This window comes from Ictidomys tridecemlineatus, chromosome 13 (assembly GCF_052094955.1).
Source record: "Ictidomys tridecemlineatus isolate mIctTri1 chromosome 13, mIctTri1.hap1, whole genome shotgun sequence".
In the NCBI taxonomy this organism is placed as follows: domain Eukaryota; kingdom Metazoa; phylum Chordata; class Mammalia; order Rodentia; family Sciuridae; genus Ictidomys; species Ictidomys tridecemlineatus.
In genome coordinates, this window is record NC_135489.1 from 63,931,664 (window position 1) to 63,951,655 (window position 19,992).

Consider the following 19,992-nt stretch of genomic DNA (forward strand, 5'->3'; position numbering starts at 1 on the left):
ATTGTCTATTCTTTTGTGTGAATTTTGGCAGATTGTCTTTCAAGAAACTAGTCCACTTTGTGTTATTCATTAATTTTTTGGGCAAAGGGTTGTTCAGACTGTTTTTTTATTATCTGGTTGATGTCCATAGGATTCAGTATTAATGATGCTTCCTTAATTTTTTGTTATTCTTGAGTTGTACTTATTTAGTTTGTTAGCCTGTCTAGAGATCTATTTATTATATTGTTTTTTCTTTTCATTTTATTTCTTTTTTGTATTAAATTTAAAATTATTGACATTCTAAGTAAGTTATAGAAATTATGAAAATCTTAGGCTCCAGCTAGTAAAACCTTACATACAAAAGTTACTTGTAATTTATTACAAGATTTAATTCCCAAATGGCTAATCACAGCTGGAATGATAGAGTATTTGGGAAATGTGGCAATATGGTTTATGTAAGTATCCCACATTATAAATCTACTGGAGATGCAAAGTAATTGGACTTTTTGTAATTCAAATCAAAAGAACAAGCAGCAAAAATTATTGTGGTGCCTCCAGATCCTAAGGGGAGAAAAAAATCAAAAGATGTAACAAGATCACAAGTAGGAGAATTGTTTGCAATCATTTCAGTTTCTCAACATCCTAACCAAAGCAGCACCAAGAAAACCTGGTATACTTGCCAAAACAGTGAAAATCAAGCCCATTCCAACCAAAGTGCTGCTGTTTGTTTAATATTGAAATAGGTTAAACTAAACTAACATTAATGATAACTTGTTTAGAAGAAAACAAAAAGAAGAAAGGTTGAATGAAAAAGACAAGGGCTGAGGTTGTGGCTCAGTGGTAGAGCAGTTGCCTAGCATGTGTGAGGCACTGGGTTCAATTCTCAGCATCACAAAGAAATAAATGAGTGAAATAAAGGTCCATAAACATCTAAAAAGAAAAAGAAGGAAGACAATGTCCAGATCAAAGAGTTAAATACAGACACAAGCAACATAATCATGTGTAAAATTAAAGATCAAGGATTCATGTCCAAGGACTCTGAAGTTGAAACATCCGAACTCCAAATACAACCGGCAACAAAGAGAAAAAAAAAAAACAGGAAGGAGAAGTGTCCAGCTTACCTGGAGTAATAACAGGAACAAGGAAGAGAAGTAGTTCTGAAGATGGAGACTACCTAGTTCTCATAACAAAACTAAAGAAATGGCTCAGAAAGACCACATTAATGAAGAAGCTACTGAAGTTTCCAAAGTAAACAGAGGTAGAACATTAAGGTTATGGTTTGATATGCTGTTAGTGTTTCAACCCCCTTAAAATGTCTAAAAACAAGAAGGAAGCATGACATGACCCTCATCCTCTTGTGGGTATCTTGCACATATAAGGAGATAGTGATGGGCTATACAATGATGACATCCCAATGAATTACACTCTTCAGTAAATACACCTTTAGGTGGTTTCCTAACAATGATTTCCAATTTGGCCCCATGATTTGATTTGGTCAATGGTCCATCATAGCTTGTAATATAAGAGAGGCTACAAAAGACTTTACACATTGGGCTTACTCTCTCAGAATACACCTATCATCCACTAAAGCTCAGACTAGCCTATTGGAGGATGAGTGAGCATAGGAAGCACAGGCATCAACCTTCCAGTACCCTTTTGAGAACCCTGATATGTGGGGGAAACCATTTTAAACATTCTTGGTTAAGTCAATTCATCAGCTAAATGTAGCTCCCTGAATGGCAATACTAGCTGAATAAACCACAATCAAACCAGAGAATCTCAAGCATTAAAATAGTAGTGTTTGAAGTCACTATGTTTTGAGATGGATTCTTGTGAAGCAATAGTTAACTGAACCACAATGGTGGTTTCTGTGTAGGTTTGCCTTCAGCACTGATAATTTGAATAGGATTAAAAATGAAGTCAATTTTGATATCTAAATCCTTTATAGTAGCTTGTATAAGCTCATGTTAAATTTTGCTCTACTTAAATGCCCCAGCTAAGATAAAATATGTTGGATTATTTTTATTGTCTTTTATTTCTAAATATTGGGTGTAGTTGTAAATTTTAAAGACCATTATTTATCTTAAATTAACATTTTTGTGTTAGTGAATTGTGCTTTTTAGAAAATCTTCCAACTCTTTTACCCTGATCTAGAATTGTTAGAGATCTCAGCATTGAGACTGAGGGAAGGATGCAGAGCTCTTCTGCCTTCTCTGAGGCATAAAGACAAGGCCTCTAAAGGAATAAAAGCCACACACCCCCAGTGATGATAATTATGCCATGAATCTGGCTGCTCTTGTACCAAAAGCTGCTTTCAAGTTTCACTTAGTGAGCTAAATGAAGATTAAAAAAATAGAAACTCCTGTATAAGAAATACTATGCACTACATAATTGCTTACTGTATATAAGTATAGGATGTAACTAAGTGAGCTTACCTTAGTCCATATTTGATAGTACTCTCACAACATTTATATAGTGACTTTAGAAAAACATTTCTAAGGACTCCGAAAAGCAATCTCTCCTTGTTCATGTTCCATGAACTCCTGAAAAATCCTTCAAGTCCCTCATAATCATTGGCCTGCTTGAGTTTTCTCTATATGTGCCTGAGTTTTCTCCTAGATAATGTGTTGGGAGTTATATAGCATTTTTAAAAATTAATGTTGTTTGTAAATTTAACTAATCTGTGTACACACCATTGCAATTTTTTGTATCTAGCAGCTGCCCAGTGTATGCTTGTTAAGTGAACACAAGAAGGATTGGGTCAACTCTGCTGCAATTTATTTTAACTGAGACTAAAGGAAAAGCAAATTAAATGAGAACAAAGTCCAAGAAAACGAATCTGTCTTGCTGAAACACAGTGCTCACTTTGAGGAAACAAATACTTTACATTTACTTTGAGTGAAACATCTTACAGCAAATATATAATAGAGAAAGGGGGTTGGAGGGAGAGAGATCCACAAATTAGAAGCACATAACTTGTCCAAACCTGCTTAGCATCAGGGTCTATTTCTAAGTGGGCTTCTGTAATAAGGAAGAAGACCTGTAACATAAATATTTCTAATAGTAATATTTTAAAAATTATTTTTAGTTGTTGATAAACCTTTATTTATATACTGCACTAAGAATTGAACCCAGTGTCCCACACATGCTAGGCAAGCACTGTACCACTGAGCTACAACTCTAGCCCTATCTATTGGTAATATTGTGATTTGGATATGAGGTGTCACCTGAAAACCTCATGTGTTAATTCAGGACTGTCCAGAAGTGAAATAATTAGATTATGAGAGCAGGAACATAATCAATGAGTTGATCCATTTGATGGAATAATAATTTGATTGAATTATTGGGGTAACTATAGACAGGCCAAATGTGGCCAAAGGAAGTAGGTCACTGGTCACTGGGGGCATCCTTAGAGTTATATTTTGTCCATGGCTGTTTGTTCTTTGTTTTCTATCCACTACCCTTTCTCTCTCTCTCTCCTTCATGGCTGCCATGAGCTGAGAAGTTTTTATCTGTTATGCTCTTCACCTTGGGTCCACAGCAATAGAGTCAGCTGACCAAGAATTGAACCCCTGTAACTATGATCCCTCCCAAACAAAAAAAACTTTTCCTCCTGAAGTTGTTCTTGTCATGTATTTGGATCACAATGATAAAAAAATTGACTAACCCAAGCAATATGAGTCATTGCAATGAGAAAATGACAGCACAGCTATTCACCAGTACATTATAAAGCAACTGAAATTGCATCAAGATGCCCTCAGTTCCTTAGGTCATGGCACATCTCGTCAGGTGAGACCCAAGTGCCTTGATGTTAGAGGACCTTCCCAAGGTCATATGATCAGTGAGTTGCATAACAAGGTCTGACACCCATATTTTTAACTTGTTATTATCCACAAGTTATTATTTTCTCTGTCTTGGCTAACGATAGATATCTGGAATCTAAGATAGGCCTAATACAGCTTATTAACATGTGTACTTCTTCTTTAAGGAATCTGTAAGAGTAAGGGGACTGCAAAAAGGAAGATCATGAGTAACCATGACAAAATCTGTGACTGAACAAACACAGTGGTATCCTTAAAACAAAGTCTGTCCAACTTTAGGAAACTTCTCTTTCTGCACTTATAGACTTCAAAGTCTATGTACCACACAGGTTATAGATAGTCATTGGGTCTGAGAATAGTACATGTGTTGGTTCTGACTTCACACATATCCTCTTCTTTAATGTGCTCTGGGTGTGTATCGAATGTCAGAGTTTCTTCAGTTAAGCTCTGATCAGGCTGGTTATAAACCAGCTTGTCCAATTATTTTACATCCTTGGTTAGATTAGAGAACTTTTAGATGAACAGAAGACAAATTTTCTTCAGGTGAAACAGAGTGAGAGGTAATTATTACCCTTCATCAAAAAGCATGTCAAGCCCTCTTGCTCATGCAGCTGCTCTGCCTTGTGTTAATATCTTTGCTGTTGGTCTTGGAGGCAAGCATGTGGAGGCTCAGGTTTCTGCAGAGAACTGTGGGATTACCATTAAGTACACACTTAGGTTGAAATAGTTCGTGACACTCAAAACTGGTGCCCTTTCAACCTATTCAGAAGGGTCTGCTTTGAAATTTTTTCTTTCAGATTTTTCGTTATGAAATACCATTAGGTCTTGGGGCAGCTTGTGCTTACTTAGAATAGGAAAATTCATCATTAAAAAAAAACTGGGTGTGAGGAAGAAAAGAAAGGTCAGAGAAAAATGACAATCACCATGTTTATAAAGGAAAGTAGTTAAGAAAAATACTTAATAACCTTAAATGAAATTGAATTGATGATGTTTTGATACTAAAAACATACCATAATGGGAGTTTTGTTGAAAAATACACATAAACTAAAAATGCTATTTTAATGATTTTAAGTATACAATTTTGTCACATTAATTAGTTTCACAGTGCTGAACAATACTCAGTATTAACCATTCCTAATTTTTTTTTCATTTTTTTAAGCAAAGATTCTATACCATTAAAAAATTCATCCACATCCTTCCTCTCCTTGAACTTCTGCCAATTTCTGTTGTAGTTTATGTATTTATGAAATTTTCTATTCTACATATCTCCTTTAAGTAGAATTGTTTAATACTTGTCTTTCTATGCATGGTTAGCACTTAACATTATGTTTTCAAGTTCATTAATGTTCTCCGTACATCCAAACTTCATTCCTTTTCACAGCTGAATGATACATTACATGCATATAAAACATATTGCTTATTCATCCACCTATCTAGGGACATTTGGGTTATTTTCATCTTCTGCCTAATATGAATAATGTATTATGAACGCTGGTGTGTGAGAGTCACTGAGCTCAGTGTTCTTGAGTATATGCCTAGAAGTGGATTTGCTGGATAACATGATAATTTTATGCTTAATATTTTGCAGGGTGGTTACACAATTTCCATTTTCAACAGAAAGCAACAGGATCCCATTTTTCCATATTACCAAGATTTTTAAAAAAATATTTATTCTTAAATTTGAGGTGGACACAATATCTCTATTTTACATTTATGTGGTGCTGAGGCTTGAACCCAGTGCCTCATGCATGCTAAGTGAGCACTCTACCACTGAGCCACAACTCAAGTCCTACCATGATTTTTAATTTTCCATATAGTTTACAATAGCCATGTACCCTGAGTTTTTTATTTGCTTTTCCCTAATTACTATTTATGTTTTCTTGTGTTTATTGGCAGCTGAACATCTTCTCTGGAAAAAAAATTTGTTCAATTTATTTTTCAGACTAAGTTGCTTCTTTGATATTTAGTTGTAGCCATCATTTATCAAATATAAATTGCAAATATTTTCTTCCATTCTGTATATTATCTTTATTATTTATTTAATTCTATTTTATCAGATTTATTAAAGTACAATTACAATAAACTGTGCATACTGTACTTATTTAAAATACATAATTGTATTTATTTTGTGTGGCCCAATGGGGCAGTGTACTGAGCCTTTACATTGTGGATGGAATGAAGGTAAATGGAACAGAGTTTTATACTAGTAAATCCTCTTTGGGGAGCCATGAGTGGGCAACAAATTTGGAAATAGCTACATGAAGGGTATATAGTTGACTGTATATCATGAACCTACTCGTATTCAGATATTTATCCTTGGAAATATGGAGACAAATGCTTTGATTAAGGTGTGCATCCTTGCCCCAATACAGGCAGTGGGTCTGGTACTGTGGTACATAGAAAGTTTATATCAAAGTGCTAAAGTAGGATGGAACACAGCTGAAGAGGTGGCTATGACCCACTGGCAGGTATACTCCTACCTCCCAACCATCTTTTCACCCAAGTACAGACAGGAACAGAAACAGTGAGCTTTGCAACCAGTGTGTGACTGGTATATTGATTATACTGAAACTTTGAGAAACAGTAAATGACATAAATATGCCTTAGGAGCTGATGAATTTTTTCAAGATTTCTCTAGTAAGAGAGTTAATCAAACCACCACTAGCAAAGGTCTTGAGAAGTTGATGTAATATATGAATATCCATACTGGCTTGACAATGACTAGGATACCCTTTTGTAGACCATGCTTTTCATGAGCATCCCTAAGTGTTAGGTAGAAGTCCAATAATGTAGCAGGGGTACAGAGTTTCTTTGAATTGCCTTTAATAAATAATTAAGTAATTTGTACAAAACAACCTGAGAATAAACAGGCAGAAATAAACAGAGCCAGTTAAGAAAGATATCAGGAAGAAAAATCAATGGAACTAACTCCTGACAGGGTCTACTGGGATCATTGTAAGGCTGGGGTTAATGGTCATAGATTTCTCCATGTATTTCAGAAGGGAAATTTCACTAGTAGAGCAGGTGCACTAAGATAAATTTTGCCAGATTATTGACCCCAGCACCCACATTAACATAGGATTGATTTGTAGATGAAGCCCCCCACAACCCCATGGGATTGTTGCCTGTGACAGTTCCGGAAATTACCAATTAGGGTCAAAAAATTCCCCCACCCAAAATGAAGGAGAAGTTCAATATCTGATTGGTGAAGAGTGCAGAAAGTGGATCCCAGTTCTCATGGTAAACATAAGTTTGCCATTAAGTTTCTTGTGTCATTCTCTGCTCAGGGATGACCTACTCTGTATGACACTTACTTTCATTTATAATCAAATTCTCTTGCTTGGCTTTTCATGTCTGACTCTAAATTATCTTTTGCCAGCACTTAAGAATTAAGATTTGGAGTTTTGGCCCCTCATTCACCTATGACACTAAGCACATTGTGTGTCATGGCACTTTCATCTTTCATGTAACCCTCAGGGAGCAAGAAGGGTTTGTGGAGAGAGAAAAGGGCTAATTAAAGTAATAGATATGGACCATACTAGGCAAACCCACCTTGGCCACCTGGACTAGAGCCTTTGGAGACGTGTAAATAAATTTAAGAACTCAAAAGTCTGGTATGTCGTCCCCTTATGAACACCTGGGTGCTCTGGCCCCTGTCACAAGCTGTGCATGTCTAAGCTTTGCATCCCAATGCTATGCTGCCAGAGTGGATACCCAGGCAGAGCTGGTGTTTTACACACTGCATTCATTAAATCCAGGATAGAGCACAATTCAATTGGAGCTCAAGGGACTTGTTTACCTGGGGATGGATTAGCAATTTTTTGCAAGAATGTCAAAAGCCACCAGCCTTCCTAACTTGATCCCTGTTGGTTCTGTTGGATTTTGGACTTGTGGTCACAGTTTATTCCCTGAGTGGACTTAAAAATTTTTAAAAAACCTTGGGGCACTACAGTTGATCTCCTGGTCTGGCATGCCATTCAATTTCAGATTTAGTAAGCACTCACAGACCCTGCCTGTTGGCCAACGTTAGCTCCAGTTGCTGCTGCTATGATGTGTAACTGAGATAATACCACCAGAGCCATCTTTTTATTTTATTTATTCATTTTTAAAAAAATTTTGATACTGGGAATTAAACTCAGGGTCACTCAACCATTGAGCCACATCCCCAGCCCTATTGTGAATTTTATTTAGAGACAGTGTTTCATTGAGTTGCTTAGCACCTCCCCTGTTGCTGAGGCTGGCTTTGAACTTGTGGTTCTCCTACCTCAGCCTCCTGAGCTCTTAGGATCACAGGTGTGCACCACTGTGCCAAGCCATCAGTGCCATCTTGCTGGATGGCAGATTTACCTTTGCAAGTCCTTATTCAACATTTACTTTTTCATCTATATTTGCAGTCTTTCACTGTTTTTGCTTTCTTCATTGGAACCTGTACTGTTATCAAAACAAAGAGTTTTTGCTCTCCTGATGTCAAGCACCTCACATCCCACATGAAAACCCAAATTAAGGCCTTGTCTGATTCTGTTCCCTCTGTAAGAGAGAGGATAAGTCATTTATTTGGTTCCTGGGACTCCTAGGGGACAAAAACCAGGTTATTACTATTTCAGTATTTCTTCTGTTTCATTTTGTGCATGTGCTTCTACTGCTGCTATCAACTTTGCTTACAGGCTGGTTGGATGGCCTTGTAGCATGCTATTTACATAATGCTAAAACCTCTCAAAGGCTCAGGTGATATCACGAAAGAGAGGCACATGACATTGTAAGAGCTAGTCATGAAAGGTTAAACATTTACACTTAGCTTGACATGACTGCAGTCATCTTGAGTCCTAACTGCCATGATCCCCCAGGATAGCCCTTGTTAGTTACTCCTGTAGATGTTCCCAGCATAGTATAAGTAGACAAAACCATTAGAATGATACATAGAGCTTTACAACCAGACCCTTGCTCCAGGAATATGCCTGGCTCTGACAAACCTACATTTCTGCTAAAACATTCATTTTGTACCAAACCCTATATACACCTCTACTTCACACCCAAATTGTGGGAATGCAACCAATCTTGCTGCCATCCAGGACCACAGTTTTGTCAGAAATTCCCAATAAAATGCACTCTGCAATCCTGGATCAATCTATGTCTCTTTCTGATTTCATGCCACCTTGGTGCTAGTTCTCATACACTGGGTCTGGGTTGTTTTGAAATGATAGCTCAGAAGACAGTAGGAAGCCTCACAATGAGGGTTAGAAATGCTCTCAGACTAAAATTAACAAACTTTCTGTTAAATTCACACATTTTTTCACTAATGAAACACATTCAAAAACTCATAAAGAAATATCTTAATTTTTTATAATTTAAAAATATTTGTGTAATTTATGCAAAGGTGGATCCTTCTCAGATTTGTTTATTTTAATTTTCTTCTCTGTCTTGGCATAGTTTATAGTTTAAATGTGATAAATCTACTCCAGTCACAGGATAAATAAATCCTATGAGTAGCCATTCTCTTTTCATAGCTAAAGCAAAATTTGCTCCCTGATTCTCCTTGTCTATAACTCCCACTCTGCCTGAGTTCTTTTATAATGATTTCTTGACTCATTGGAGAAGAATACAGAGAATTTTTGATTTTTGATGATTTGACTTACCATTTTTAACTTTGAATTGACTCCAAAGTGTACCCATACAACCATTCTGAGTTTGGGTTTTGTTTGTTTGTTTGTTTTTACATTCAGTATAGTATTCCATAAATTACATGAAATATTCAGCATCTTATTACAAAATAGGTTTGTGTTAGTTGATTTTACTCAAGTGTAGGCTGATGTAAGTGTTCTAAGCACATTTAAGATAGGTGAAGCTAAGATGTAACACTTGGTAGATTAAGTGTATTAAATGTGTTTTCAACATGATATTTTCAACTTATGAAGTTTTATTTTGGTACACAGTTCTACCATAAATTGAGGAGCTTCTTTATATAGTTCTAGTATTTAAAAAGAAATGATACAGAAAGAAATCATAGAGCTAGAGACTGCTTCATCTGCTGTCACTCATCTCAACTCAAAGAAACTCTACAGTGGGCTTCCCAGATCCTTAACCAACCACTTCTGCTTCTTTTATTTTATTGACAGTTATTGCTAACTGATTTTTTTTATTTTAATTATTCATTTGGAAATAAAAATTAATCAAAAATGAGAAATTTAAAAAATAGCCAAAATTTAAAAATTAACCAATATCCAGAAAGGTGATGTGAATCTAGTTAACTGTGATAGAGCTATGGGTCAGTATCGTCACAATCAGAAAACACTGTCTTAACCTGGCCTTGGCTAAAGATTTCAAACCATTAATAAAGGAGCTTCACTGCTGGACATATGGCTCAGACAAATTGCTGCATTTAGTTAAGAAAAAATGCAAAACTACAACTGGTTCAATCAAGTAGGAAGTTACAACTCTGAAACATGCTAGATTATCATACTCAGAGTCCAACTAAGCACCATAAGAACAAATCATATCAACACATGATATTATAATATATCATTCTGATATATTCATATATTCATGTAATGCAATTTTCTCCATTTCAGGCTCCACTGCTTCCATATTCCTTGCTTCTTCCCTTTTTATTAGTGCACTATAATTTTTAAAAGTTACCACACCTTAAGTAGACCACCAAGAAAAATATTTATGAGTTCTTTATAGGTTATAATTCCTGATTCTGATGGAGAAATAGACAAAAATGAGAAAAAATACCTACAATTACAAAATGGAAAGCAAAATGAATATATCCTTTTAAGCAATTTGTTTTAAAGATGAAATCAAAAGAAAATTTAGAAGTAGTTGGGAAATTAATGCAAATGCAAATGAATTACATGTACAAAATGAGTTAGGTTGAAAACCCTATTGATAAATATGAGCAATCAAAACCAGACAGACCTAAATAATACTGCACTATTATTTAAACACCTAAAAAGCTCACAATTAAGTTTCTTGTAAATAAATGAAAAATTCTAAATAAAACAATTTTTTAAATTATGTAATAAAAAGAATTGAAGTAGATAAATTAATAAAAATTATATATATATATGAATACATTACATTTATTTTGGTAAAAGCATAAAGAAAATAGAATACTAAACAGATGTGATTTGTGGAGGGTTCCTTAGCCCCTGCAATGAAAGGGCAATATTTCATTCCTTAGGCATTTTGGGATATCTGTGGTTTATATTTTTTTTATTATTCCATGCATCTTTCCACTTAAGACATACAAAATAACATGAATATCTTGTATGTCTTAAATGGAAAGTCACAAAGCAGTGCAAACTGCACAGGAAATAAAATTGAACTTAACAAGAAAAAAAGGCCAACTGTGAGTCCTATCTCACAGAAAGCATTAAAAGACAACAAAAAGTGAATTCTACAACTTCTTTTGCTCTAGAGTCATATCTTTATTCCCAGAACCTTTAGGATTCAAATGTGACATTCGGTTTTTAATCATTGTGTTGATATCTCCCTACTATATTTTCTACAATAACTTGGGTTCTATCAAAAGCACTGTGATCATTCAAACTAGGGTCCTTGCTCTTCTTCAGTACATGGTGCTTGCTTTTCTTGAGGTTCATCAATAAAATGAAGGTGTTGGACTAATGCAGTTTCTGTTTCACCTACTCTGCCTGTGGCAGCAGTACCTGATCTCCACCCAAGGTACAGTCCAGGCCTTTGGGCTTGGGTTATGATGACTAGACAGAAAGCAGATCAGCCCAGACCTCATGGTGATGGGTGAACACTTATTAACACAAAGAAGAGGAAATATAAATGTATAGAAACGGAGGCCAGAGATTCTCCAGGGTAACGAGCCCTGACCTGTCCACATGACAGACAGAAAGGTGCTTCAGGGGTTAAAAAGTGGAAAAAATACTTGTAAATTATACTCATAGAAGAATTTGCTATCAGCTGTGTGCATGACTGGAATCATGTCTAGTGTGGTGGTGAGCAACCCTGCAATGTCTTGGTCTCTGCGATCAGTGTTTGTGGGTAACACTGGATGAGGCAACTGAGAAGCAGTTAAAGGAATTCTCAGAGGTAGGTTCTGTTGTCAGTTTCCATCTAGTATATGATAGAGAGACAGGAAAAACCCAAAGGTTATGGCTTCAGCACCCATCATTGACTCACCCTATGGAGACCCCTTTGATCCAGAAAATGCTCTCGAATCAAATACCAAAGTAGTTGCCAGTCTCCACCCAGAACAGATGATTGAGATAATGAGGCAGATGAAGCTCTGTGTCCAGAATAATCACCAAGAAGTCCCAAATAGATTATTTCAAAATCCACAACAGGCTTATGTGCTGCAGGCACAAGTAGTGATGGGAATCATGGATCCTGCAATTGCTCTGAAAATTCTGCATTGCAAGGTATATGTCACACCACTGATCACAGGCAAATCTCAGTCTTGTGTCCAGCCCTGGTGCTGGTCCTGACCCCGGGCTGTAACCAGGACCTAATGTTATACTCAATGAACAGTATCCTCCAGATCCTTAGCCTCAGTACATGGGTGGAAGACTGTGGAGAGCCATTCTCACACGTGACTGTGCAACTCCTGGTTGGGTCTGAGGCATTCTGGTGGTGTCGAAGCTTTCCCGTCCCTCTCCTGATGAGAGAACCCGTCCGTGTGGGGGTGTGACTGACCACAGACCCCGGGGCCCAATCACTGACCCTGACCTTGGAGTGTGGCCCCCCTCAAACTTCATTGGATGGAATTCTCCCCTGAATTTCTTGTTCCCCAATAAAAGGCTACTCCCTGGTGTGCTCTCTCTCTCTCTCTCTCTCTCTCTCTCTCTCTCTCTCTCTCTCTCTGCTAGCCCTGAGTAATCCTTGCTGCCCTATGGGTGGTTCGAGGTGGGAGCCAGAGAGGGGAGCCGTCTCGGACCTGGTCATAGAAAAAGGTAACTGAGTCTGTGTGTTTTATTTCGATCTCTGCTAGCTAACTTTTATTCCAAGAACCTCATTAATGAAACCAGTGCGTTGGTCGCATGGTGGAGAAAACTCATTAAGGACATTCCTCCTCTGATGAAGACTCCTATCCAGAGTGGAATTCTAGCTCCAGGGTCAATACCAGCAGGAGTTCCTGGAACTGGTCCTGGTTCCTTCACTCCTGGAAAAGCAATGCAGGCACAAGAAATACCAGGAGTTGGCCCAGTGCTCTTAGAACAGGGACAAGTACAGATGTCAGATCCTAAAGCTTCTGTGCCTCAGGGACCCATGACTGGTGGAAGCCTACCTCCTCAAGGACTGTCAGGAGGTGCTCCAAATGACCCACATGGAGGGACTCTGCATTTAATTACTGGATAAGTAGAACCTAGGGGTTATCTGAGTCCACCTCATCAGGGTCCCCACATGCACAATTACTCTGGTCATGACACCTGTGGTCCTTCCTCTCATGATGTGAGAGAACGGCCATTATCAGATCCCAGATTACTAATTGGAGAGCCTACAGGACCTACGATAGATTGAAGAGGTCTATCTATGGATAGTAGAGGAGGCAGAGGTTCTCAAGTGATGAGGCTTGAGCCATGGAAACAGAGGTCTTAGATAAAAGATAATGGAGACAAGAGCAGTGGAAAGCTGTTCATGGAAGCCATAGGGCTGGAAGCAAGAGGATTAGAGATGAGACTCCCTGGGCCTAATTCAAGAGGCCCCAGGACTGGTGGAAACCAGGGTCCTTGTCCTATTAATATAGGAATCCTGATGGATTCAGACAGGTCCCAAGCATTTTAGGAGTAGGAAATCCTGGAGGTGGCATGCACAGGTGCAAGCATACAAGGGGTAAGAATTCAGGGAGCAGGTATGCAGGGGGCAAGCAAGCAAGGTGGAGGCCAGCCAAGAAGTTTTAGTTTTGAATAGAGCCAGGTAACTCCAGAGGATCAATACAAAGCAAATTTGATCATGCAGCTTCTTCAGCTGATTGCTGATCAGATTGCCATACTGCCACCTGAGCAAAAGCAGAATATCCTGATTTTAAAGGAGCAAACCCAGAAATCCATTGGAGCTATCTTTTCTCCAGTGCATGTTTTTCTCCAGTGCATGTTTTTGGCAACTTTGTCTAATATAAGGTAGTTGTGATTTTTTGGGTTAGTTTCTGTGTCCTCTATTCTGTACCATTGACCTACCAGTCTGCCTTCAGCAAATGGTGCTGGGAAAACTGGAAATCCATATGCAACAAAATGAAATTAAACCCCTATCTCTCACCATGCACAAAACTTAACTCAAAATGGATCAAGGATCTAGGAACTGAACTGGGAACTCTCTGTTCAATACAAGAAAAAGTAGGTCCTAATCTTCATCATGTGGGATTAAGCCCCAATTTCCTTAATAAGACTCCTATAGCACAAGAATTAAAACCAAGAATCAAAAAATGGGGTGAAATCAAACTAAATAGTTTCTTTTCAGCAAAAGAAACAATCTGTAGGTGAGCAGAGAGCTTACATTCTGGGAGCAAATTTTTACCCCTCACACATCAGATAGAGCACTAATCTCTAGGATATATAAAGAACTCAAAAAGCTAAGCACCAGGGCTGGGGTTGTGGCTCAGTGGTAGAGCACTCACCTCGCACATGCAAGACCCTGGGTTCGATCCTCAGCACCACATAAAAATAAATGAATAAAATAAAGGTATTGTGTCCAACTACAACTAAACAAAGCTAAGCACCAAAAAACCCAAAAACAATTCAATCAACAAATGGGCCAAGGACCTGAACAGACACTTCTCAGAAGAGGATATACAATCAATCAACAAATATATGAAAAAATGCTCAGAATCTCTAGCAATCAGAGAAATGCAAATCAAAACTACTCTAAGATAACATCTCACTGTCAGTATGGCAGCTATTATGAAGGCAAATAACAATAAGTGTTGGATAGGATGTAGAGGAAAAGGTATACTCTTACATTGCTGGTGGGACTGCAAATTGGTGCAGCCAATATAGAAAGCAGTGTGGAGATTCCTTGGAAATCTGGGAATGCAACCACCATTTGACCCAGCTATCCCTCTCCTCGAACTATACCCAAAGGACTTAAAAAGAGCATGCTACAGGGACACAATCACATCAATGTTTATAGCAGCACAATTCACAATAGCTAAACTGTGGAGCCAATGTAGAGGCCCTCAGCAGATGAATGGATTTTAAAAATGTGGCATATATACACACAATGGAATTTTACTCAGCAATCAAAGAGAATAAAATCATGGCATTTGCAGGTAAATGTATGGCATTGGAGAAGATAATGCTAAGTGAATTAGCCAAACACCCCAAAACAAATGCCAAATGTTTACTGTGATATAAGGAGGCTTACTTATAGTGGGTTTAGGATGAGGAGCATGAGAGGATTAGATGAATTCTATATAGGGAAGAAGGGTGGGAGGGAAAGGAAGGGGGCAAGAATTAGCAAGGATGGTGGAATGTGATGGACATCATTATCCAAAGTACATGTATGAAGACATAAATTGGGTGTCTACATACTTTATATACAACCAGAGATATGAAAAAATGTGCTCTATATGTGTAGTAAAAATTGTAATCCATTCTGCTGTCATGTATTTTTGGGAGAGTGGATCTGTTCACTTTAAGTCCCTGTAAATATACAAAAATAACCCTGAAAATGATTATATCAAATAAGATTACAAAGAGTGTGCAGCAATATAACAGTCTCTATAATATGCTAACTACATTTTAAAAATATTGAGTAAAAGAATGTGAAAACTGCACATAAAAACTGAAAGGCAGGCTGGAGTTGAGGCTCAGTTGTAGAGCACTCAGTGTGAGGCACTGGGTTTGATCCTCAGTGCCACATAAAAATAAATAAATAAAATAAAGGTATTGTATTGTGTTCATCTACAACTAAAAAAAAATAAAAAATACTAAAAGGTGCCCTATAAATTTTAATGTATTAAGATAGTTTTAAGATTTTGAGTTGTGTAACACATTTACCTCAAAATTATAAGAAATATATTTTTGATAAACCACTGAAAATACAAAATCCTATTTTGGAGGCAATAAAGTTTTGTTTTAAACATTGTTTTAGTTTAGGAATTATTTTGAAATGTTAGAGCTAACAGGATGAGTTTAAATATGTGGTTTTAGAGGTTTTTGTTTTCCTAGAGCTATGTTATTGAAAAAATCAAGAAATCCATCTGTTTTAATGTTGCTTCATTTATACTTCTCTTCAGAGAGAAGCAGTATTCTGCCTGGGCCTTGTCTGTGATGATTTAAAGAGATAATTCTATGATAAACCCGGTTACTTAAGTCTTCTCTGATGAGACCCAGTAATTTCTTGGTATGTGTCTATTTCTTAAGAGTCTTTAAACCCTAAATCTGAATCTGAGTAATTCATCCTTCCCTAAAATCAGTATCAAAGGACCATTTGGTCTGAATGAGTACATTGCAGCATTGAGCTTTTCATAAAGAGTGGAAGGTTTCTTTCAGGAAAGCTCCCAGTTTCCTGGTAACTAGCTTCTGTATATAAATAGTATCCATTTGGTCAATAAGAATCAGGAGTTAAAAATCTTAGTCTCAACATCAGCATGCCTTTTTTTCTTGTTTCATAATCTGCTTTTTCTGTTTCCATTGTATCAGATAATTGAGGCAAAGATCGGTAGAGATGTTATAGACTGAATACTTTTGCTCAGCTGACTTATGACTCACTTTACTTTTGACATTACTCATTTAATTCTAACATACTTACCCATAAAATATACTTAAAATCAATAGGAAGGTCGAACTTAACACGTTTCCTTAGAGGTACCACTTAATTTATTTTAAGGATGTGGACACATAAACGTTTTATCACAGTTTAAGTAGTAATTAACAGAAGAATAAACACCCAGATAACCTGGTGATTTTCCTCTGGACAAAGAAAACCAATATCTAGTTATAGAAGGAAAAACATATCTTTTAATACAAGGACAATGTTGAGACCTAGAAATGAAGTTATTTTTCATTTTGCTAGGCTTTTACATTTTAAATGGGTAATTCATTCTCACTTTACAAAGTTTTTATTCCTATGCTGCTGTTAGCTATTTGCTTTGTTCTTTGTTGTGGTGGTTTGTACTGCTAAGTTTCTTGTGTTTAGTGTTTCTCCTATATTAGAGGAAATAATTCACCTGTGGATGTGTAAAAGTTCTAGTTAGTATTCATTTATAGTTAGCTTGGTTACTTTGAAATTGTAGTTTCTTTATCCTAAAGCTTTCACTGAAGGGCTCAAGTTGTAAAAACTATTAAATGTGATACTGTTTTTTTTTTAGTAAAATCTCTGTATTGTTTAATGAAAATGAAATAAAATATTGTACAATTAAAGCTGGAAAAATAAATTTATACCTGGATTTTTAGAAAAGTAATTATTATTTCCATGTTCAGAATATTTTATTTGCTTAATTATAAATATTGATATAAAATGAGCATTTTCTATTTTTAGCAGAAAACATTAATTGAAAAATGACTGTGCATCTTTTTGTAAGAAAAACAAAAAAAATCTCTATTTATACTGGACACACACATTAGAATTGACATCCTTCTTCTGACATGCTTTATAAAGAAGACAGTGTTCAGGGAGATTACTCCTTTCCATCAGTGACTGAGCTCAGAAGCCAAGTTCTATGACTCTTGGTCTATGTGTTTCCTCTTCCTTGTTGTCTTAAATCTAAAACATGTTGAAGCTGTGCTGATAAAGTACAGAATGTGTGATTCCATCTTTTTTTTGTGATGAATGTTGATACAATAAATGCTTCACTTGGGAATGCTCACTCCACAGCCCGGATTGCAGTACCTGCATTGTCTATTCAGGAAAATAAACTAAGGACCTTACTCAATCACTAGATTGGAGAAACTCAAGTCTCAGGTTGGAGAACATTTCCTGAAATAATGCTTACACTGATTTGGCATTATCTTCTCTTATTGATCCATTTCCAGTAGGAAACAAGCTAATTACTTCTATTGCCCCATCCTGAGAGGGACTATAAGTTATTGCATTATCTTTTAAAAATTGATTTATTTATTGTTATTATTTTTAGTTATACATGACAGTTGAGTATAATTTGACATATTTATACAAACATGGAGCACATCTTACTCTAATTAGGATCCCAGTCTTGTGATTGTATATAATGTAGAGATTCACCATGGTGTATTCATATATGAACATAGAAAACTTATGTAGAATCATTCCACTGTCTTTCCTATTGCTGTTTCCCCTCTCTTCCCTTCCTTCCCCTTGGTCTAATTCACTGAACTATTACCTCGCACCCTTGTGTATTAGCATCCACATATGGGAGTCATTAATGCCTTTAAATCTAGTCAGATTAGAGAAGCAATTCCAGCAACCGCAGAATCCACTCAAGAAACTCTTCCTAAACATTTTGCTCTTTTAGAGCTATTCTTATTAGCAAAGTAGTAGGTGCTGTACAAAACTGTAAATGCTACACCTTCATGTGACTGTTGGCACAGTGGGTTTGCCTATGCCAACATTACCACAAACGTGAGTTGTGTTGCTCTGTGATGTCACTAGGCCATAGGAACTTTTAAGCTTCACTATAATCATGTGACATCTCCTTCATATATGTGGTCTGTGGTTGTCAGATATGTCCTAAGGCTGTGCATAACCATATATGAATTGGCATGATCATGGGGTCCCTAACTTCATTCAGAGGTGGAGGCCAGTGCATTTCCACATCATAGCATCTTTCTGGGTTATTTCCTGCTCCTCTTTTCTTAGGGAACACAGACATGGTGGTCACCAAATTCCTGTACTGCACACTTGTAATAGAGATGTTACCAATAAACATATAGTTTATTCATGTTTTCCCTTTTGTAAATTATATATATATATGTATATATATATATGTTTTATATGTATATACTTAATTTTTATTAATTTATCACTTCAATTCTTTGTATTACATAATTTAAATATTGTTTGTTTTATTTAGAATTTTTCATTTATTTACAAGAAACTTAATTGTGTGCTTTTTAGGTGTTTAAATAATAGTGCAGTATTATTTAGGTCTGTCTGGTTTTGATTGCTCATATTTATCAATAGGGTTTTCAACCTAACACATTTTGTACATGTAATTCATTTGCATTAATTTCCCAACCAATTCTAAATTTTCTTTTGATTTCATCTTTAAAACAAGTTGCTTAAAAGGATATATTCATTTTGCTTTCCATTTTGTAATTGTAGGTATTTTTTTCTCATTTTTGTCTATTTCTCCATCAGAATCAGGAATTATAATCTATAAAGAACTCATATTTTTCTTGGTGGTCTACTTAAGGCGTGGTAACTTTTAAAAATGATTTTTATTAGTGCACCATAATTATACATAATATATCATTTTGATATATTCGTATATTCATGTAAAGCAATTTTCTCCATTTCACGCTCCACTGCTTCCATTTTCCTTGCTTCTTCCCTTTTTCTGTTCCTCTTTCTCTACTGTTTGTCTTTCTATTTATTTATTGTTTTTTAATTAGTATTTTATATATAAATATGTAAAATAGTGTTATATATATTAATTATATATATATGTATATATAGTGGAATTCACTGTATATTCATATATATAATTACATATATATAATTTAATTGCATAGTTTCTTCCCTCTCCCAGTCCCTCTTCCCTCTCCTTTAATCCCTTTCCTCTACTCCACTGATTTTCTTTCTATTTTCATGGGATACATACCCTTTTCTTCCCCTTATTTCACTCTTCTCTTCCACTTGTGAGAAAACATTCCACCCTTGAATTTCTGCATCTGGCTTATTTCCCTTGGTATGATGTTTTTCAATTCCATCAGTATGCCAACAAATGACATAGTTTCACTCTTCCTTATGACTGAGTAAAACTCTATATTGTGTATATATATCATGCTTTCTTTATCCATTTATTGATGGGCATCTAGGCTGATTCCATAATTTGGCTCTTGCAAATTGTGTTGCTATAAACATTAATATGCAATGGCATCCTGATTTTAGTTTTTTTTGGATAAATAACAAGGGGTGAGATATCTGCATCAGATGGTGGTTCCATTCCTAGAATTTTCAGGAATCTCTATACTGTTTTCCAAAGTGATTGTATTAATTTGCAGTACATCTACAATGAATGAGTGTAACTTTTTCCCAAACCATCACCAGCATTTATTATTATTTGTATTCTTGATGATTGTCTTTC

General features: G+C 36.2%; 1 pseudogene; it reads left to right on the forward strand.

Moving 5' to 3' along the window:
• Positions 1-11,752: 11,752 nt before the first annotated feature.
• On the forward strand, positions 11,753-14,035 carry LOC144370144 (cleavage stimulation factor subunit 2 tau variant-like; annotated as a pseudogene).
• Positions 14,036-19,992: the final 5,957 nt, after the last annotated feature.